Consider the following 23494-nt stretch of genomic DNA (forward strand, 5'->3'; position numbering starts at 1 on the left):
AGTTCAGTTTACAGGTTGTGGTGTTCGTGTGCCAGCCACTGAGTCTTTTTCTTCTTCATTACATTTATATAGCGCTTTTCTCAGTACTCAAAGTGCTATCCACACAGGGAGGAACCGGGAAGCGAACCCACAATCTTCCACAGTCTCCTTACTGCAAAGCAGCAGCACTACCACTGCGCCACCTGTGAGGACAAAGCTGCTGGGAAGCCGCTGGGTTAGAGTCTGTGACCGACATGTGATCTATATTACTGTCACAGTGGATTAGAGCAAGTGTAGCTCACAGGTTGTGTTGTTTGGGCTGGACGCCGCTGCGTTTGACTCTGGGGTGGGCGCCAAACTGAATGACCGCTATGTGATCAACATTACTGGCACAGTGGATTAGAGCAAGTCTAGTTTACAGGTGGCGGGCTCGTTGCAGTGCGGCAGTGCGTAACGTGACATCCGTAATCGTGTACCATTGCATAAACCTTGTTTAGTATTAAGGTTTCTTAATAGCATGACTATTGTCCCCATGTTAAGGTTAAGACTGTGTTGTGGTAACCCGGCCGGGTTAATAGTGTTTAAATATTCTAATGGGAAATTAATATGCTCAGTTTCGTCTTCAGAATCAACATTGTCAGTACTTAGAAAGAGGCGGCTTTCTCCAGGAAGCAGTGCAATGACTTGGTTATTTATCTGATCAATGTCAATATTCTTTGGACATAATATAGCTCGGTGCGTTAAAAGTGGTATTTTGTGTAATGAGATTGCTTGACCAAACACCTCTGTTACTAAGTCTTCGCAAATAAAGGCTTGAGGGATCTGAATAATATCTGGGTGAAGTTCATATGTATTGGTAAGGTTTCCATCTCCTAGTTGCAACCACCAATTGGTATATTCTGGATCTGTACAACGCATGTTTTGTACTAAATGTAGTTTCTCAAAGTAATGCCAATTGTCTGCGTATTTTAAACTGGACTGAACAATCACTGAACGCATGGCATGCGGAACAATAGCCAGGCACTGTCGGAAGTCTCCTCCTAATAAAAGTACTTTTCCTCCAAATGGAATATTATTATTCATTAGACACCTGCGTTCATTGTGTCTATCCATGCGGGCTCGTTTTTGTATTTCCATTAGTTGAGCTGTTTCGTTTTGGAGACGTGACTGTTTCGCCTCTGCTGTTTTAGAAACGCATTGTAGGTGCCTGCGTTCGTCGTGTGTATCCATGCGGGCTCGTTTTTGTATTTCCATTAGTTGAGCTGTCTGTTTTTGGAGCCGTAACTCCGTTAGCTATACGGCGTCTACTGTTAAGAATTATAATCGCACTTACGCTTAATATGGAGCGCTCGTGTATTGTCTCTTTCCATCTGGTGGCGTTTCTGTGTTTTCTGTGGCTGGACTGTTAATAATGTATTACTGTAACACTGTAATGTGATTCTAATATGCTGTGTAGTGTGGGCCTTTGGGGATTCCGTACTGTAATACTGTAATGTGATTCAAATATGCTGTGTAATGTGGACCTCTGGGGTTTCCGTACTGTAATACAACCTTCGAATCCTCTCGTTTATTTTTTTGCTCTGTGGCGGGCTCGTTGCAGTGCGGCAGTGCGCGAGCACCTCAATGCGCCCTGCGCTATTTTTTTGCTCTGTGGCGGGCTCGTGTGCTCTGTGGTGGGCTTGTTTTTATTTTTTTGCTCTGTGGTGGAGTTTTATTGTTTTGCTCTGTGGCGGGCTTGTTGCAGTGCGGCAGTGCGCGTGACATCCAGTTTACAACCTTCTCGTTTCTGTGTTTTCTGTGCAGTGCGGCAGTGAGCGTGCGCCTTCGATGCGCCCTGCGCCCAGCGCCCTGCGTCCATATCCGGTTTACAACCTTCGGTTAGTAAGATGGATATGTGGGCCACCACAAGTATCCCTAATGTATCAGGGTACTTGTCTTTAAAATAAATCCCTGAGCAACATTGATATTAGCATGCAGAATGGTAATGCCTTCTCATAGAGGTTTCACTGCTGCTCTGATTGCTGAATTGTGCAATAAAACCATTAACACTGAATGAGGCAGGGCTGGGTATCTTATAGTAAACCATAACCTTCAGTAGTGTTAATTCACAGTCCATGGCTACAAAGCAGTGCTGTGACAGATATGTGTCTCTGTATGATTTACTTACTGCAAACGCACCAAAACAGCCTGAGTCTCAGTCCTGAATTATACAATGTTGACAAGAGCTGGGTTTGATGTGGTCCAGTAAACCACAGAAGCCTCTATAGCCATTCTTATGAAACACTACAATTCCAACACGTTTCTTCAGGACTTCTAGTGAATGATTTACTAAGGAGAACCATTTCTTTTGAGCTTATCTTGTTTACATTTACAGTAAAATTCTAGATATATTCTTATTAAACAGAGAAGAACAATGCTAATGTGTTCTTAATTCTATCACAGCCTGAAATCGTATTAAAACAAGATAATTAAACATTCACTGGAAAAGTCCTTACAGATACAGTGATTGGTGAATGTCACAAAGACCTTGAAGCCTCATTTTCACCTTAGTTTTGCTCACAGATTGTATAACAGTGAAAAGTGTCCTGTGTGATATAAACATACATCTACCCTTTCATTTTCTAACTTTTTCTAACTTAATCCAATTCAATGCCTATCCTAGTGTCAATAAGCGCAAGACAGGAATCAGCCCTGGGCAGGCAACGCATACACACAGAAAATCCATTTCTCACAGGCTAATTTAGGGTTGTCAAGTAACCTAATCTGGTTATCTTTGGAAAGAACATGCAAACTCCACACAGGTAGTGTTTGAACTTGGGGCTCTGGAGCCTTGAAGCAGTAATGCTAACCACTATACCATCACTCTACCCAGTGGTGTATACAGCGAAAAACGCAAGTTCAACTAATTCCTTATTTTTATTGACTGTTTAACAAATAATAAAATTAGCCCCTTGCAGTTAACTCCCTTGTGTGATGTGTTCATGCTCATAACAGTGCCCATTTAGCTTGTACCATTAATAGTACAATCTCTCACTATAGCAGCTCCTAAATGGATGTATGCCTTATCTCAGGGGTGTCCAACTTCAGTCCTGGTGGGATGCATTCCTGCAGGTTTTCATTCTAACCATCTTCTTAATTAGTGAGCTGTTTTTGCTGCTGATTAACTTGTTTTGCCTTTGACTCAGACCCCTTAATTGTTTCTTTTTCCTTAATGAGCAGCCAAACAATAAAGAAACACTAAACAAGCCACCTCAGGACCAGCTAATCTGAAAATAAAGAAAGGTAAAGGTCTAGGTCATGTTGGTATGTTCAGGTCACCAAAACATCTTGACAGTGGTCTTAGAAAAAAACAGAAAATCAACAGTCTGCTGTAGCAGAATGAGAGCAACAGCAAGTCATGATATTCAATAACAACTTTAATTAACAGCAAGAATTAGCTTCTCATTAAGAAACTAGTTGGAGTGAAACTGGCTGGAGTTTGATGTTCCAATGTCACACATGTGCGATTAGGAAACAACTAGAGGGCCTGACTAATAGTAATTCCACGCCTGACCAGGGGTCGGTGAGGTGCACTAATTGTCTCTCTCAATCCCTTATAGACCATTCTCGGGAAATCTGGCGCCACCGATAACATCACTTCCACTTCCGGTGCTGCCAATGGTGTCACTTCCAGTCCCAGCATTGCTGATGAAGTCACTTCCAGTTCCGGCCTTGATGACATAATTTCCTCCTCTTGAATTTAAAAGCCTCAATTTTAAGGCAGCAATTCAGTTCTGCTTTGGACTTGCAAGGGTAGTAAACTCTGACCAATGTACCTCTTTGCAGCCAGGATATAATATATGGGTGGCTGCCCCAAACCTTCTCATGTCTCATCGTGCTTTTTGTGACACCAATTTAGTTGGTCATCTGTTGGATCATTTCACATCTCATTTCTGTTTGGCTACCAATTAATGAAGAAATGAATCAATTCAGAGGACTGAATCCTTAAAAATAGGGCTATTAAAATGAAGGGAAAATGAGTTAAATAGCAATGAAAACTGCTAACTGATTAGGAAAAGGGTCAGAATGAAAACCTGCAGTCACTGTGGCCCAGCAGGACCGGAGTTGGACACCCCTGTCTTAACTAATACCCTTTACTTCTCAAGTGTACATAAACCTGTTTCTTTATGTGTTTCTCTCCCTCTCCCTCTTCTACTTATCTGTTTCCTAATTTATAATAATAATAATAATGCATTTTATTTATAGAGGCACTTTACATTAGCAGTAAATCTCAAAGTGCAACATAAAAAGATTAAACAAAGGCAAGGCAAGATAAAAACAGAGATAAAACAACAATAATTATAGCATTCTTGTTAATATGCTTCCCTAAATAGAAAAGTCTTTAGCTGTTTTTTTAAATAGCCCACAATCTGCTGTGTTCTTATGCTCTCTGGTAGGGCATTCCAGAGCCGTGGAGCAGCGGCTGCAAAGGCTCGGTCACCCATTGTATGAAGTTTGGTCACAGGGGGGCGAAGGTGGTAGGTATTTGTAAAACAGAGGTTTCTTGTAGTGGATTGTAATATAAGGAGTTCTTTAAGATATTGTGGAGCATTTCAACGGATACACTGGTGAGTGAACAAACAGAGTTTGTATTTGATACGGAGATGGATAGGGAGCCAATGAAGTGACCGAAGGATTGGTGAGATATGTTCATATTTCCGCACCCTCATCAGGATTCTTGCAGCATTATTTTGAATTTGTTGTAGCTTTTGAAGGCTCTTGTTGGGTATTCCGATGAGGAGTGCATTACAATAGTCCAGTCTGGAAGAGACAAAGGCATGAACCAGCTTTTCAGCATCACAGAGGAAGAGGTAGGGATGGAGTTTGGCTATGTTTTGGAGATGAAGGAATGCAATTTTACAAAGGTGATGGATATGTATATCAAATGACAGATGGGAGTCTAACTTGACACCCAGATTTGTAACAGAAGGGTATAGGGTAATGGTACGGTCAGAAAAAGAAATACAATTTACAGAGGAACAAAGTTGATGGGGGTGCCAATTAAAACAGCTAATTTGTAAATCACTTGGGTTAAAGCAGATGATAATTTGTTCTGATTACTACCTTGACTTTTACACACATTAATTAGGGGCAATAAAACAATTTGGCAGCCTACTCTACTACTTGTAGTACAGGTGCCAGCAGCATTCCTAGATAACAACCATATTGAGAATGAACTCCAACTGCACTGTGATATAATAAGTGACCACTTTATTACATACACATACCTAATATCACACTAACCCCAATTTTCAACTTGGGTAATCTTAGCAGAGATTCTGATAGAGCAGCCAGAGTTGATGCCCATGTATCCAACAGTTGTGTAAGATTACTTGGTGGTGAATTTCTATTTCTAACAGGTTGCTCCAACCTATCTTAGGGCTGCCATTTAATGAAGAAACAAATCAATTCAGAGGACTGAATCCTTAACAACAGGGATAACTTACCTTAAGACTGCATTAAGGTGAATTAACTGCCATGTTTGTAGAATCATTTTAAGATTTTTTTAGCCTTCTGCTTTGTAGCATTATCTTGCTTTTTTCCAGATGGGTACACTGGTGTCATTAAGGAATTCAACTCAATGGTAGCCAATTAAAAAAAAAGTTAATACTTCTCTGCTTTTATTAAAGTATTCAGTGTGTGCTAAAATGTACGCCTCAAAAAACACACACATTATTACAACACTGCTACCAGGCTCCATTGCAGACACTCAACCAATATATAAATATATAAAAATGTATATTCTTACACTGTCCTATTAGCTTGAACCAGCAGAAGCTGGGATTCATCTAACAGGGAGCTGGTTTTGCAAAACGTCAGTATCCATTACTCACATTCCTTAGTTCAGTGGAGTCACATTTCCTAATATTTCACTGATAATGAGTTTAATTGGGTACTTGACTGACATATCTCATTTGTGACAATGTGTGAAAACTTGTGGGTACTGATATGCCTCTTGTGGGACAACGTTTGCACTTAGCTGTTAATTGACTATAGTTCATCTGTTATGCTATACAAGTTGTTTCTTTTCAGTAATGATGTGTTTATGACCATATAACCCCCATTACTTCAATATGTTTTGGTTGGAGCCCAACCCTTGTTACAATGAAAACCCTGGTTGCACCCCAAAAAGCCCATTACGTCAATATTCCTGACCTTCCTCTCTCTGACTTGCACCCACACAAATGCATACATACACAATAATATCTCTTGGTACATGCCAATTTCCTTAAAATAGCACTGTGTTCAGAAATGATCCTGCTTTGATTAAATTCTCAATTATGTGGGACAAGGCAGGTAAATATAATAACATTCAGCATATGCCAACTCTGTTAAATGGGCCCACACTCAGAAACAGAAGGATGAAATGTATGTAATTTTCACTTGCTGCTACAAAATACATGCTTCTTTGGTCCATTCATACATTTACATAATCCATCCTGGCACCATTTGTCATATGGTTGTAACCAAACCTATATTAAATTCAGCTAAGTTCAGTTTTTTTCCAATATAGTCCTCTTCACTTAGTGCAGGCTTAAAGCAATGTGACAAGTTCTCTAAAAAATTCAAACAAAAACTTCACAGATCACGAATTACGTAATAACTACACATAAAGACACAGGTTTGTTTTAACAAACATGAAAACAAAGTAGTTTGAAACTGATTAACATAAATGCCGTCCAGCAATATCTGTTCATTAAATAACTATGGCCAGTTGACAATGGAGGACAAGAAAACAAAAACTCCAGTCAGGAGCATCTCAGGAGAAAATAAACCTCTGGAGGGTCCACAGTTAATTATAACAGAGAAAGTCAAAAACAAAGTCAGACACAGAGCCTGGAAACCTGCATTCTACAGTAGTATCTGTGGCAGGTAATGCAGTCTAAAGACAGAAACATTCCTTCTGATCCCAGTGTCTCAGATGACTTTTCCACAACAGGTTGGAAGTAGAGCAGTAGCCCCAAGAGTGATATAAATATTGTATTACAGCACTTATATTAAAATTACTAAAAGAGATGCAATATGCACAGCTAATCAGCAGCTCTAGTCAGGATATGCTAGATTAAAGTAGTGAGTTTTCAGCATTGAATCAACAGACCTAAAGAGCATCTGTTACACAAGCAGGCACATTGTTCCACACTTCTGGGACCCTTTAACTGAAAGCTCGACCTCCCACTGTTATTTTATTAATGGTTGGAATCTTTAGCAGGTTGGCATCTTAATGCATGCTCTGATAGATAGATAGATAGATAGATAGATAGATAGATAGATAGATAGATAGATAGATAGATAGATAGATAGATAGATAGATAGATAGATAGATAGATAGATAGATAGATAGATAGATAGATACTTTATTAATCCCAATGGGTAATTCACATTCTTCAGCAGCAGCATACTGATACAATAAATAATATTAAATTAAAGAATGATAATAATGCAGGTGAAAAACAGACAATAACTTTGTATAATGTTAAATGTTAACATTTACCCCCCCGGGTGGAATTAAAGAGTCGCATAGTTTGGGGTGGAACGATCTCCTCAATCTGTCAGTGGAGCAGGACAGTGACAGTAGTCTGTCGCTGAAGCTGCTCTTCTGTCTGGAGATGATACTATTTAGTGGATGCAGTGGATTCTCCATAATTGATAGGAGCCTGCTGAGTGCCCTTCGCTCTGCCACAGATGTTAAACTGTCCAGCTCCATGCCAACAATAGAGCTTGCCATCCTCACCAGTTTGTCCAGGCGTGAGGCATCTTTCCTCTTAATGCTGCCTCCCCAGCACACCCACTGCGTAGAAGAGGGCGCTCGCCACAACTGTCTGATAGAACATCTGCAGCATCTTATTGCAGATGTTGAAGGATGCCAGCCTTCTAAGGTAGTATAACTGGCTCTGTCCTTTCTTGCACAGCGCATCAGTATTGGCCGTCCAGTCTAATTTATCATCCAGCTGCACTCCCAGATATGTATAGGTCTGCACCATCTGCACACAGTCACCTTTGATGATCACGGGGTCTATGAGGGGTCTGGGCCTCCTAAAATCCACCACCAACTCCTTGGTTTTGCTGGTGTTCAGTTGTAGGTGGTTTGAGTCGCACCATTTAACAAAGTCATTGATTAGGTCCCTATACTCCCTCTCCATCCCATTCCTGATGCAGCCCACGATAGCAGTGTCATCAGCGAACTTTTGCACATGGCAGGACTCCGAGTTGTATTGGAAGTCTGATGTATATAGGCTGAACAGGACCGGAGAAAGTACAGTCCCCTGTGGCGCTCCCTGTGTTGCTGACCACAATGTCAGACGTGCAGTTCCCAAGACGCACATACTGAGGTCTGTCTTTAAGATAGTCCACGATCCATGCCACTAGGTATGAATCTAATCCCATATCTGTCAGCTTGTCCCTAAGGAGCAGAGGTTGGATTGTGTTGAAGGCGCTAGAGAAGTCTAGAAACATAATTCTTACAGCACCACTGCCTCTGTCCAAGTGAGAGAGGGATCGGTGTAGCATACAGATGATGGGCATCCTCCGCTCCCACCTTCTCCTGATATGCAAACTGCAGAGGGTCAAGGGCGTGTTGAACCTGTGGCCTAAGGTGGTGAAGCAGCAGCCTCTCCATGGTCTTCATCACATGTGATGTCAGAGCAACAGGCCGAAAAGTCATTCAGCTCACTAGGACGTGATACCTTTGGGACTGGGGTGATACAAGATGTTTTCCAAAGCCTCGGGACTCTCCCCTGTTCCAGGCTCAGGTTGAAGATGCGCTGTAGAGGACCCCCCAGCTCCGATGCACAGACCTTCAGCAGTCGTGGCGATACTCCATCTGGACCCGCTGCTTTGCTGGCACAAAGTCTCCTCAGCTCTCTGCTCACTTGCGCTGTTGTAATTATGGGTAGGGATGTCTTTCCTATGCTGGTATCAGCAGAAGGATGTGTGGAGGGTGCAATACACCGATGTGAGAGTGAGAGTGGGTTAGGGTGGTCAAACCTGTTAAAGAAGTTGTTCATTTGGTTTGCTCTCTTCCCGTCTCTCTCGATGGTGGTACCCCCGCTTCGAGCTGCAGCCAGTGATGATCTTCATCCCATCCCACACTTCCTTCATGCTGTTATTCTGCAACTTCTGCTCCAGCTTTCTCCTGTACTGCTCCTTCGCCGCCCTGAGCTGGACTCGGAGTTCCTTCTGCACGTGCTTCAGCTCATGCTGATTACCGCTTTTAAAAGCCCTTTTTCTTCTGGTTCAAAAGGCCCTTGATGTCACTTGTAATCCATGGCTTGTTGTTAGCATAGCAGCGTACAGTTCTTACTGGAACTACAATGTCCATACAGAAGTTGATGTAGTCAGTAGTGCAGTCAACAACTTCCTCAATGTTCTCACTATGAGATCCCTGCAGGGATATCCCAGTCTGTAGTTCCAAAACATTCTCTCAGAGTATTCTCAGCCTCCGGGGTCCACTTCCTGAATGATCGTGTGGTTACAGGTAGGACTCTCACTTTTGGTTTATAATGAGGCTGAAGCAGAACCAGGTTATGATCTGCTTTCCCAAGCGGGGTGGCGCTGTATGCGTCTTTAACGTTTGTATACAGTAAATCAATAGTCTTATTTCCCCGGGTGTTACAGTCCACATATTGGGAGAATGCAGGTAATGTTTTGTCCAGCATCACATGGTTAAAGTCTCCAGCGATTAGCACAAGCGCCTCAGGGTGCTGCGTTTGTAACTTAGCAACAGCAGGATGGATGATGTAACTCGCTGACTCCACGTCCGCCCGAGGAGGGATGTACACGATGACAACAATGACATGTCCAAACTCTCTGGGCAAGTAGTAGGGACGTAAACTTACGGACAACAGTTCGATATCCCTGCAGCAAGTGGAGATTTTGACGTTAACATGTCCAGAGTTACACCACCGTGTATTAACATAGAGAGCGAGTCCTCCTCCTTTGTGCTTCCCACAGGTACTTGCATCTCTGTCCGCTCTCACTGTGCTAAACCCGGGTAGCTCCACGTTGGCATCTGGGATGGTGTTATTTAGCCGGGTTTCGCAAAAAACACAACAAACTGCATTCTCCGTAGGTCCTGACATTTTTCACCAGCGCAGCCAGTTCGTCGATCTTATTTGAGATTGAGTTCACATTCCCCAGAATCACAGAAGGCACCTAAGGCTTGAAACGCCACTTTCTCGCAAGCCGCTTCATTTTTAGCTTAGTGCCGGCTCTGCTGCCACGATACCGCCTTCTTACCTCGTCGGGTAAATATGGAACCACACCGGCACTGGCATTTATTCTCAGCGCTCGAAGTTGAGTACTTGAATAGGCGAGTCTCGGCGTGTAAAAATCCATGCCCACGTTGTAAAAGTAAGTGTGTCCAGGGAACGAATCCACATAAAATAAAGTAATAGGAGTGATCAATAAATAAAAATAGAAAAATAAAAGTAGAAAAGTACACATACATATACAGTCATACACGGAGCTGCTGAAAAGGCTGCCACTCACGGCGGCGCCGGATGTTGTATGATGTCCGGATGTTGTTGATGTTGTCTGGTTAGTAATAATAAGTTTAGATAAGTAAGCAGGGCATTGGTTATTTAAGGCATTATATATAAGAAAGAGGACTTCAAAATTAACTCTAAAATTAACTGGAAGCCAATGTAAAGACTTCAGAACAGGAGTTATGTGTTTGTACTTTCTAGTTCTTGTAATGATTCTTGCAGCAATATTTTGAATGCACTAAAAGCTACATAAAGAAAAATTTAACACTAGAATTACCAGAAAACATTGTCGCACTAATGCAATATTATTTGAAAACGAATAGCATCAGATCGTGTGTGAATTAATACTGCCACTGTTAGTTAGAGTCATATCAGAAGTGGGGGGGGGTTGGGGGGGGGGGGTTGTGAGGTAGAGTGAGCATGACCGAGAGAATAAAAGTGAAAAAAAGCTAACTTTTAGAAATGCCATACATTTACAGATGATCTGATGCTGTTTGTTTTCAAATAATATTGCATTAGTGCTACAATGTTTTCTGATTGGTACTATTCAGGTCATAAAATGAGTTCTTCAAAATGTCACATATATTTGTCTCTTTCTTTTTTGCCTGGTGCTGCGTTGATATCGTGCACCAGAAGGCGTGAGCTTATTCAGTGTGAGCAGTGGCCGCTTGCTGTGTGCTATAACACACTTGACCTGGTGGCGATCAACGCAAATGTACTGTACAAGGCAGGCACAGGGGCCACTGAGAAAAGAAGAATGTTCTTTGCTCACCTTGCAGAGGAACTTAGTTGTCGCATCTTACAAGAAAAGGTGATGGATAAAGCAAAAGAGGGTGCAACATCAACTTCTGTTCCAAGACCACCGCTCCCCCCAGCCCCTTCAGTGTAACAGTAACCACAGCAACCACAGCACAGAGAAAAGTGTGTGCATTGCAACAGGTTCACATGTCGTACATATAGGAAGGATGGTTCTTGCTTGTGTGTGAACTGTTAACATTTAAATCTGATGATTGCATATAGTGTGAAACTGACTTCTCTGTACTGTTCTTTCCTCTGCATGTCCTGGAGTACAAAAGAAACAGCCCCATGCACCCAAATGTAGACAATGGCAAGATCAAAACAAAAAAAAGCGGGCACTGATTACAACTGCAAGAAGGCTTGCGAATGAATATGAAAAATATGAATAACGTTGCATCAGTGCCACAATGTTTTCTGAAATGTACTATACAGGTCATAAAATGAGTGCATACTGGGTTGTATAGCAGGCTGCTTGCTGCTTGGGCTTAACGACACATTTAACCTGAAGGAGAGGTGCGATAGGGATTTAAATTGAGCCAGATTTACGAGTTTTTTCATTGGCTCTGGTAATTCTAGTGTTAAATAACCAGTGAATAGCACATTTCAGTAGTTAGTCCTATAAGAAATTAATGCATGAAATATAATTTTTCAGCATCCTCCATATTTAGAAAAACATCTTAATATTCCAACCTTTTTAAAAAGGAAAAACATTCTATGGCATGCAAATTCACTGAAGAGCACTACAGTGAGTCTTGCCAGACCAATTTACAGTTGACACCTAATTTAGCATGCACATCTTTGGGATCTGAGAGAAACCATGTGAAAGTAATGTGAAATGTTTATTTTCTGTGCTCAAAAACTCAAGAAAGTACTGCAGAAGTGAACAGTTCAATAAATCACATTGTAGGTGCCAGGGAGGAAGGACAGGCATCCTGGCCGGGATAAAGGATGGATTCTTACTAGTTCAGGAAGCCATAATGGATGGATTGGGCAAATGGGCATACCGGAGAAAGTTCATTCCCACACACAACAGGTCTCAGTGTTCCTCAGGCTAAACCCGATTAGGATGCCTGCATGGTGACATGAGAATTGGAGTCCAGAAACACAACTCTGTCTTTGGGTACCTCCAGAGGGTGCTGCCAGGGGAGGATTCCCCTGGTTTCCGAACAACTCGGGAGTGCTCCAGACAACTCAGGGGTGACACCAGAAGCAGTTTCTGAGTTGAATTTAAAAATAGAGCCTGCCTCCTTCCTTTATTGAGTCAGAGTTGGGAGGCAGAAGGCAATACTTTTGGAGGTTAAAGGAGAGAATTTTGTATCGGTGCATTTTGACTGGTGTTTGTATAAGAAAAGTGTTGGTAATGAATAAAAATCCTTTGTTTGAATCAAGAATTGTGCTTGGCTATTATTGTGTTTGTGGTATGGGGCTGAGTGGCACCCCCTTGTGGGTTAAAAAAATATAAAAACTACTTTTTCATGAAAGTTGCTTTTAAGTCAGATTAACATATTAAGAAATAAGAGCAAAATAAAAACCTGAAGTAGTAATTTCGTATTGCTGTTACGATCCTGCTTATTCAAAAATCTCAAAAAAGCTGCAGGCATCTCAAAAAGAAGTCAAACCTATGCTCCACAACAGGCCAGTCACAAAAAGGGAAGAGCTCACCTGTTCTAGCAACCTAGTTTCAAACTAAAGAGGCAGGCTTATGGCCTGCACAGGCCTAAAGTGGGTAAAGGTTTTAAAATCTAAAAATACTTCTAAAGTGAGAGAGAAAAAAAAACTTCTGGCCCAAGAAAACCAAATATGGTTATTTAATATAGAATTGTTTATTATAGGCATTCAAAGGTCTTTCAAAGTAAACAAAGGCAGGAGCAAAGATAAAGAAATTAAAACCCAGACCTGAAGCAACTGAAAACCTAATACAAAATACAAAACAGTATCGTAAATAAATGTCAGAAATTGAAAACTAGCATTTGAGAATGTAAAACCAAGACTCAAAGGATAGGAAAGCTAAACAGTATGCTGCTTGATGTGCCGATTCCTCTTAAATACTTCTAGGAGCAGTTCTGCAGCCGTAGCTCCAGGTGGCCTCACCCAACCCAGGCTTAACATAAAGGTCACATCTAAAAAAAAATAAAAGAACTAGATATTATGTAATAACAAAAACAAAAATATTCATGCATACAGATAAGGTAAAAACAAAAACAAAATCAGAAGTATTCACAAAATAATTCTTAACAAACAGCAAAATTATCAAATAAAAAGAAAACACAAATAAGCCATGGATAAAACCTCTGACTGAACCCTGACAATTGCAAAGAACAATATGCATATTTGAAAATGTATTTCATAAGTCTGAGCCATTATACACAGCTATGCTGAAAACATACTGTAGTGGACAAGATAAAGGCAGCAACCAGTAGCATAGCCAGAAATTTGTTGGTGGGTGGGCATATATGAAACTAGGTGTGCTGTGGTAAAAAAATAAGGCAGTAGACAAGAAAAAAGTTTGGGGATGGCCACCCTGTATACTGAAAAATCAGCAAAATAAAAGAAGCACGTCTTTACAGATTGAAGTTCACAACTGAACTGAACTAACAGGATGAGTCTGTTCTACAAATATGGTGGAAAGGAGGAAGAGGTGGAGTTAGGATGGCCATAACAGGAACTGACATAGTAGGAAGATGAATTCTGAGTACCGCAAGTGATGTCATCAGGGATGCCCAGAAATGATGTTAGTGAGGGGTTCGGTAGTAATGTCACTGAAAGGCATAACCTTCAACTGAACTGCAGTGAAACAAGAGGAGAGAGTCTGGCTGATAAATAACACTATTTGAGTCAATAAACTGTCCCCCATGTGCATGTGTGTGACAGGGTGAAAAAAAATTCACCCAGATAAGACAATTTATAGAACTTAACCATCAGTGGCCAAACAAAGGGGATCCTCTAATAAAACCCTGCTCAGTAATGCACACAATGTTGGAAAACGCACGCACAGAAATTCAAAAACCCAGCCATTAAAAATATGTATATGTTATATAGGATGACAAATAATACTAACAGAAATATCAAAACTGTTTTACATAAAATATATATTATATATACATTTCAGTTTGAAAATTGAAAAGTGATTGGGTGGGCAGGGTCTCCAAGTGGGAGGGCAGAGGATCCGAGTGTGTGGCCATCCACTTCCACCTTTGGATCTACTACTGGCAGCAACACATTAAAAATGTGTTTAACTTTGAAGTAATTAAATCACAGTGGCAAATGCAGCTGCAAAATTGAGTCGTATAAGGATAATTGGCAATTAGCAGTATGTCTCAGATCTACAAAAGTCTCAATTAGCACTTTGACATGTTTTTTGAAGCAACATGAGACAGGCTGAGTTCAAAAGAGGCTAAACAGTCAAATCTCAAATTTTAGATTAATTCTTCACAAAAGTGCAAAATTGTTTCACATGTCAAAGGAAAATGTCTCAAAAATAATGACAATAAAGCCAAATATGAACAAACAGCAAACAGAAACCATGGTCATAAACTGAAATTTTAGCAAGGCTGCCATTCAGAAGCCACTTGTATCAAAGGCCAACATATAAAGATGCATAACTTGGTGTAAGGAGCACAAAACCTGAAGCCCTGAAGAGTGGAAAAAGTAAAGTGGTGTGCAGAGTCATTTTCCACCCTATTTCAAAGGTCTGGATGGGTCTGGAGAAAGGTAAAGGATCCCTTCAATCCACAATGTCTATTGCCAACTTTTAAGCATGGAAAGGGATCAGTAATGTTACAGGTAGGTATCTTGTATCCAATGATTGCTCTCCAAGGACATATAACAGCCATTTTACAGTACCAAGTGAACCCTATGGGACAAATGCTGTTTCCTTTGATGTTACTCTACTCCAAGATGATAATGACCAGAAGCATACTGCCAAACTAATTAAAGATTGGTTTTATGAACATAATTATGCACTGTCACACACGTGCTCATGGTAGGCAGCTAAATTGCTTGAGTAAGGGCAGTTCTGAGTCATACCAGGATGTGGCAGAGTGCAATGACTCTTTTTCTCCCTTTCCTGTAGACCATTCACGGGAGATTCCACCTGGCCCTCTTGACGTCACTTCCGGGATCGAGCCTATGGAAGGAGACCTTGCCAGCTCCGACCCCTGTGATGTCACATTTGGGCTCAAACCAATGGCTGAAGACCTTCATGGGCCAGAACCCTATGATCTCACTTCCTGTCTTCCCCTTTAAAAGCCTCCACCTTTTCCCTATTCCCTCAGTTCTGTTTTGGACTCAGTTTTGTGCACAGCAGTGCTGTATTTACTTGTTCAACTTTGCAGCCAGGAATTCAATTATACGGGTGGCTGCCGCAAACCTTTCCATGACTATGAGTCGAGTTTGTGACACCTCTCAATCAGTTTCCATAGCCTCTCTACTCATCAAATGTTGTGATCATAGAACCTTTATGGGAGGTTTTAGAGGGCAGAATGCAAAAATAATTTCCAATTCCTTCATTCCTCAGAGAAAACTTCTTAAAGGCTTTTGAAATATTTCACTACTAGACAAAGAGCCCATTTCGACAACATAAGATGAAACGGGCACGAGTTGTGTCAGCAGTGTATGAAGAACAAATGACAATGACAAAGTGTAAAAAGATCTCTGCAAAATGGTCTAAATTAATTATAAAATTAAAACACTAAATAATTGTTGAATGAACTATTTTTTATAGGCTCTGTAAAACAAAAAGATGTCTTATCCTGCTCAACAATATTTTGAAAAAAGCCTATGGTTAAGTATAAATAAAAACAAAGAGCAAGAGAAAGGGAGAAACAGTGTAGAGAAAGACAAGTGACATGGCGATTGAACAAAAGTTACTTTTATAAATAATATTCATGGTGGTGTTAGTGATAGCACTGCTGCATTAGCAGTAAGGAGACCAGGGTTCAACATTGTGGATCCCCCCTGTGTGGAGTTGGCATGTTCGCCCCATGTTTGCATGGGGTTCCTCTGGGTGCTCTGGCTTCCTCCCACACTTCCAAAGTCTTGCAAGTTAGATGGATGCTAAATTGGCCCCAGTGTGTGGTTGGGGTGTCTGTGTGTTTGCCCTTGCGATGGATGGTGCCCTGCCCAGGCTTTGTTCTGGCCCTTGTGCCCTATGTTGGTTGGGATAGGCTCCAGCAACCCTGCGACCCTGTTCAGGACTGGAGCAGGTTAGAACATGACTAGAAAAATGTTCAGGCTAAGAATGGGAGATGGAGGAGATGAAGTATATTTGCCATTTTGTTATTAATGAGAATATACATTATAAGTGGTGTGGGAGAATGGACGGCTGTTTATCCCAGACAGCACCCCCAGGGCCACTAGATGGAGCCGCTCCCTGTGGGCATGGGAGTGCCCCAAAGACCAAGCAGGGAAATTATGGACAGTGGGATTTTTATTCCCAACCCTGCTGGGACACCTTGGGGCCCACCAGAGGACGCTGAAGGGAGGCTCAAGGACTTATGCAATGCCCTATAAACCCGGAAACACATCATCATCATATGACCAGAAGGGACGGACGTGTGTCCGGGTTGAAGAAAAGGACTTTTAATCTGTACCCGGAAGTGATAAGGACTCATGGACGCTGGGGCTGGAGCCACTTCCAGGTCGGAGAGTATAAATGGACTATGGGAAAGCCCAGACGCTGAGCTAAGCTGGGAGGAAGGGTGGCAAATGCGTCTGGGAGAGGAGGATTGGTTTGATTATTGATTATTGGAGAAAGTATAGTATTGTATGTGTAGTGAGGAGTGTAGAGTGCTTGGTGCACATTATTATTGTAAAATAAATAATTATAGTTTTACCTGGTGTTTGGAGTCGTACTTGAGGGTTCAAGGGAGCACTAATACACTCTACTGCTACAGTGGGTAAATATGAATATTTACAAATTACACATTTATAGCAAATTTGAACAAAGTTTTAATGTAGCCACCCTGTCTCCATGCTTGGTGTTTGTTGTTCGACAACATTTTTACACTATACTTTAAGGACTGAATTCATCAGTTTTTTACAAAAACTATGTTAATGAAGTTCATTATACAAACAGAGTACCAATTTGTCTGTCTTTACTGAAGTTGATCAGACACTCTTGTTCTGAAGATGTAGGTATTGTGCTTGCCTGTGCCCTCAACAGCTGTTTGTTTCAATGACTTTACGAAGCATTAAAAGTCTAGCCAAGCTTATATGCTAATAACAACAAATTGACAAATAATGTTGGCCAGATAAAGGAAAAGAAATACAAAATGACTATGTGACAAATAATGACAAAAAAATGTTTTCAAAAGTGAAAAAAACATACAGGGAACAGAAAAGAGACTGCAGATAATCTATATTATTAAATCCAACACAAATTATTAAAATAGGGAGAACAGACATTCAAATAAACAAAAACCAAGAACAGAACTTCACTGTTCTGCCTCGGAAATAGGCCTCACCTCAGGCAGCCTGGTTAATAAGTCAAATGACAGGCTTCAAGCCCTGTATAGGCACCAAAATGGGACTCAGATTTTTTTAAAGTCCAAAATACAAATACACATACATACACACGTATGTCCGTCAAAGATGACAAAAAAAGCAACTATAAACCAGAAAATCTGAAAAGTACTTACAAATAAATGCTCTTAAATCCACAACCCTCAATGACACTCCCATGGAATCTAATTCATTAGCCTCAAATATAAAGGCCAAGGATGATCCCTCAGCACTGATGCCATGGTGACCCTGACTCTTGGTGTTTCACCCATAAAACATAAAATATATTCACAATACATAAATGTTAAATCACATTTAAATAAACACAACTCACACAAATTACAAATAACACAAGAGAAATAATATTTTAAAGACAACACAAAAATAAAATATACTTAAGACAGGGAACAGACCCTGATTTATATACTACAATCAGCACTTAAATAAACCCCAAATTCCATAACAAAAATAAGGTAAAGTGATCGAAAATACCATTAAGAAAATAAGGTCAAAATACAAAAAGCCTCAAACACCTAAAGGCTAATATAACCTAAGAACAGTATAACAAAAATTCAAATACAGAAGACCAAATGGGACTCAAAAGGATAGAATAACCCTAACCAAATAATCCAAAACAAAAGTGTAAAGGCAAGCGAAAAACAAAGAAAGCCTAAATGCCCGGCAGTTAGCTTGTTATATATTGCAGCCTCCTCACTAGGTCACATGCATTATCAGGAGACAAAGCCCATTGGGCTCCTCATAAAGAAGAAAGTCCATAAACAGAATAAAACTGAATAACTAAATCATAGAAAGAAAATTATGAAATAATTAGAGAGAAAGCAAATACCTGTACTTAGTGGAAACCATTACATAAAGGAATAAAATAAACATACAATTACAGTATATTAACAAAGGAAGCAAAATGATTTATAAAAATCAAGAATCTAAACTGAAAAAAATAAACAAAAAACAGGGAGAGAGCATTGGCAAAACCATGACACTCCCAGTAAAGCTGCTTTGGTAGGTCTGAGGAGCAGTTTCTGCTAGATTCTTAAGAATAATGTGACAATCTCCATTACCTGGAAGAGATGTCTGCTTTTGGACTCCCTGATAAGACAGCTCCAGGAACAGAGTTGTCATATTTGTGCCTGTGCTCTTCCTGACTGTCACATCACAGTCAATAAAAAAGGAGTCCTGAATAATTTTCATTTTACAGAATACTATACTGTGCCTGGCAATTCAGGTTGTGGAAGCAATCATATGTCTGCTTGCTTTACGGAGAAAAAGTGCAAAATGAATTAAGTCTGTGTGACATGCAACAATAAACCTGTAACTAATCATAATATAAAAAGACCTCTGAATAAATAATTTTATTAAAGACTATAAATTTTTCATGACAATGAATTATAATCAGAATGTATTCAGCATTACTACAATGATCACTTCAATGAACTTGAATAGGCTTTGAAGTACTTAGCACTCTCTGATCCTTTGACATACAGTTCAAAAAATGATCTGAATTAATTACAAACCACAAGCAGGTTTGAAGCAAGCATTGGGCTACAACATGGAAATAAATGTAAGGCTGATGGCGCAAGAACAAAATGATGCAACACATAAGCACATGTTAATGATCACACCAAGAAAACATCATATGACACTCCTAAAATGTTAAACTGTCCTCTTCACCACAGTGGGCAATGTGACAAGGTGATAAGCCTACTAAGTTTCATCTGCTTCACGCAGCCTAGACTACTAATATTGGACTGCTGAATTAATTAATCTTATTATTTATTGTAATAGTTACCATAAAAGAAAGAAGAAAAAAACAGGATTGCAGAATTGGCAACATCATGACACTATCAGTAAAACTGCATTAATTTGCATATCTACAGTATGACAAAAAGCACTGAATGAACACCCACCTGTTTAAATGTACACCAATATATCCTCGCAGGCCAGAATAGTTTTTACTCTCACATGAACAGTAAAGTACAGATGGTCTAATAAGACTTCAGGGAGCTGTCTTTGTCAGACTCTCTATCCTTTCTGCAATGTATTAATTAAGTGTGTAATTTCCTACTGCCATCTCAGTCTGTACTCATGGTAAAACACTTTCTATCTTTCTGTTTCCTTTCACGAGTTAAGCACTTACACGCTGCAACCGCAGACTACCAGTTATATTTTGAGTTGATTTTCAAAGGCTGCAGATTTAACACAATATAAAAATATACATATTATAGCTATGTGCAAGTATATGTTTAAATAACAAATATAAAATGATTTACTGTGGCATAGTGGCACAGCCTTTAGTGCTCAAGGGGATTAGAGAAAATGTGCACGTTAGGTTGCCAGTGGCTTTAAATTGTATAACGGCAGGCATACGTCCTTCTGTTTTAATGATAAAAGGACGTATGGATGGATGGATGGATGGATGAAAAAGTACTGAATGAAAATAAATATGCCCCCCCCCCCCAACAAAAGCATTGTCAGCCATTTCAGCTGATATGTAATGAGGCCATTGCTTCAAAACTGTACAGACACCTTGCTTTGCTTGTACTGTATTTTTCTGCACATCATTGCACTTTATTTTATACATCTTTCCTGATTTAGCAGACCACTGCCCCCCCTAAAAACATATCCAATTACAAGAAAAAATGTTGCATCATATTCTATTCATGAAAATCCTCTTCATTACTACATATATTTAGGGATCCTACGGCATTGCTTTAAATGAGAGCTTTTGGTGTACCTGGGATAGAAACAGCTAAGTAGAAGACTTATAGTATGGTTTGGCCTGTTTTTGAAATAAAAACGATTTTTAAGGGGTAGGGAAGTTGGAAGATAAAATAATGATGAATCTGATGGAAGGAAACCAACAGAGGATAGAGAACAAATGTAACCCCAGGTATGAAGAACAGAAACATACCTTCATTGAACCAACAAAGATATTAGCAAAAAGTGACTCTGCCTACTTGGTCAGTAAGACGAAAGATATTAAAGGAAAAAGCAATAAAATTGAGGAGCAATCCTGACAGTTAACCAAGGATATGAATGAGTGGGGGTATGCACTTGACTTCTGTTAAATGTAATACCCGTGTGTAAAACAAAGATATATAGAGTGAGGTTTCCCTTAGTCAGGATTTTGACAGTCAGGATTCCAAAATGGAAAGCTATCAAACATTCAGAGAGCATTTTAATATCTCTAACAAATGAAGGAAGAGGTCACGACAGTGCTGCTACATGACTCATTCAATTCCTGACTCAGCCTTTTCCTCTATGATGGTCTTGCATATTCTCCCCACACCCCTGTGGTCTTTGTTTTGTTTTTATCACACTTCCCAAATATGTGCATTTTAGTTTAAGCTGCAACTGTGATTTGGCCCAGTATGAACTATGAGGAACTGGGCTTCCCATTCAGGATGAGATTCTACCTTGCGTGCGTTGCTGTCATGATAGACTAATTTCTTATGAATCAGTACTGGAAAATTTTGACTAAAAATCTATATACGGTATAAAGAGAGCACTGTCATTAAGGTGAAAACAGAACTTTAGAATGGCTCCTTGTGGAAACAATAAGATAAGGAGAATTGACTGGTGTGTGAATTTTGGGGAGTAGGAAAAACTGGGATATTTAAGGGTTTTGAGATATAAAACAGTGAAGTGTTTATTTCTGAGGCTCCATCTGTCTTGAACTTACAAATGAAAATTAAAAACCCACCTACACGCTCTAGCTTTTTAGTTGTTGCCCCTTCATTTTCATTTTTACTGACCACTATGTACACTACCATAGAATTGAGGGCAGTTTAATTAATAATGACAACAAATGGTGCATAAAACCTCCTGTTAAGCCCTACATGAGGGCCCCTGAATGTGTTGGACGATTGTTTGGAGGCCTCTGCTAAATAAAGTTCCTTAGGTTACTCCAGTACTACTGCCCTAATTCTGCTGACCTAATATTGCCCTCCTGAAGTGACCAGAGTTAATCTTCTACAAGCTTGAACCTCTGTTTTCCGAGACAAGAGAAGTTACTAGGCACATGGTTAATGCATTCACTGATAGATCATGGGATGTAAAATGGACAGCTGGTTTGACGAAGAAACTCTGCATATGATCAATGAATATATTGATATATTGGTGTCATGGCTACTTTTTTTATACACATTTGAAAACAGCTAATGTTAATATAAACCAGTTGGTATCCAGATTCTAAGGAACAGGAATAAAAATGGGGAGGGTTAATTTACCAGTAAAACCATAAGGATCTCTGTCAGAAGTGGCTTGTATTGCAACAATGATCTCCATTTGTTCTCTGTACTGTATTGTTGCTGAGAAAGGGACAGTATCTATAGCACATAAACCTGACAAAGGTTTTTAACAAAGGGAAAGTGTTATGGAGCTGCTCAATATTCTGGGCTTCATTGATGGTCCTTTCTGTATGTTCACATTGTTTCTTGGATTAAATATGACAGAAAGCATACTGTAAATTTGTGACTAAGACTGGTAAGAGGCAGTTTATATTTGTCAGGTACATGCCAAAACCATTGGATGCAATGCTGATTATAAGAAATTGTTATTTCAGAATAAAGTAGGACAATGGTTAGCACAGTTTCTTTACTGAATCTCAGTTTGAATCCAAGACTGGTTACTGACTGTGTATATTATGTATGTTCTCCGCATATCTGTGTGGGTTTTCTCTCACATCTGAAAGATGTGCATGTTAAGTTTGTTAGAAACTTTAAACTAATGCATAAGTATGAGCATATGCATAAGTCTGTCCCTTGTCCCATGAGGGTTTAAAGTATTGTTCAGGTCTGGTTCTTGTCCCATATGCCATCATACCCTGGATGAGCTTTTAGTGCCTTGCTGAGTGTTAATTTGGACTAACCCATAGGAATATTTTAGGGTGCGAAGTTTTAAGTCTTGACCCACTACTCCACACTGTCAGCCTTTTCTTCCAGACTGAGAATGATCTAATTGGAGCACAGCAATATAAATTAGCGCAACTAATAGCATTATTCAGAAGCAATGACTACAGTTTTACAATCATAGTAAAGTGTTTTATTACCCAATACAATTGTCCACCATATATTAGTGAGCGCGCAATGCAAATCATTTCAAATTGCAAAATAAATAAATAAATACATAAATAAATGACAAGTTACTGGAAAATCTGTGACTTTGCTGAGATCTCTGCTGAAACTTTGGAGGAGACACTTGTGACAATACCGGAGTATAAAGCACGAGACAATGGAAAATTTTTTCATTTTATTTCTTTCTGATCAAATTTTTGTCTAGGAGAAACCAAAAAAGATATTAAGATTTCATTTTGGATTTTCCATTCCTATGGGAAGTTGAATAGAAGAGGGATGAATTATTTTGGGAAGACTTCATATATTAAAAATAATTGGTGATTACAAGTAGGGCAAAGCTTATGAACCAATTTTTGTTCATTTATATATATGTGTGTACGGTATAAATACTGTTTTATATTAATAAATCTGTAAGCTGTTTGAGATTGTGAACAGAGATGAAAATACATAACATGAATTGAATTGAAGGAACAATTGCTAGAGCAGAATGTTGTAATTAAATTACAAAGCAGAGTTATTAGCACAAAAGTGTAGAAAATGAAGAAGGTGTACAGTTTGGGAGATGTTTTAAAAGTGGACCTGGTTTGACTTTTATCTTGG

This window comes from Erpetoichthys calabaricus, chromosome 13 (genome assembly GCF_900747795.2).
Source record: "Erpetoichthys calabaricus chromosome 13, fErpCal1.3, whole genome shotgun sequence".
In the NCBI taxonomy this organism is placed as follows: Eukaryota; Metazoa; Chordata; class Cladistia; order Polypteriformes; family Polypteridae; genus Erpetoichthys; species Erpetoichthys calabaricus.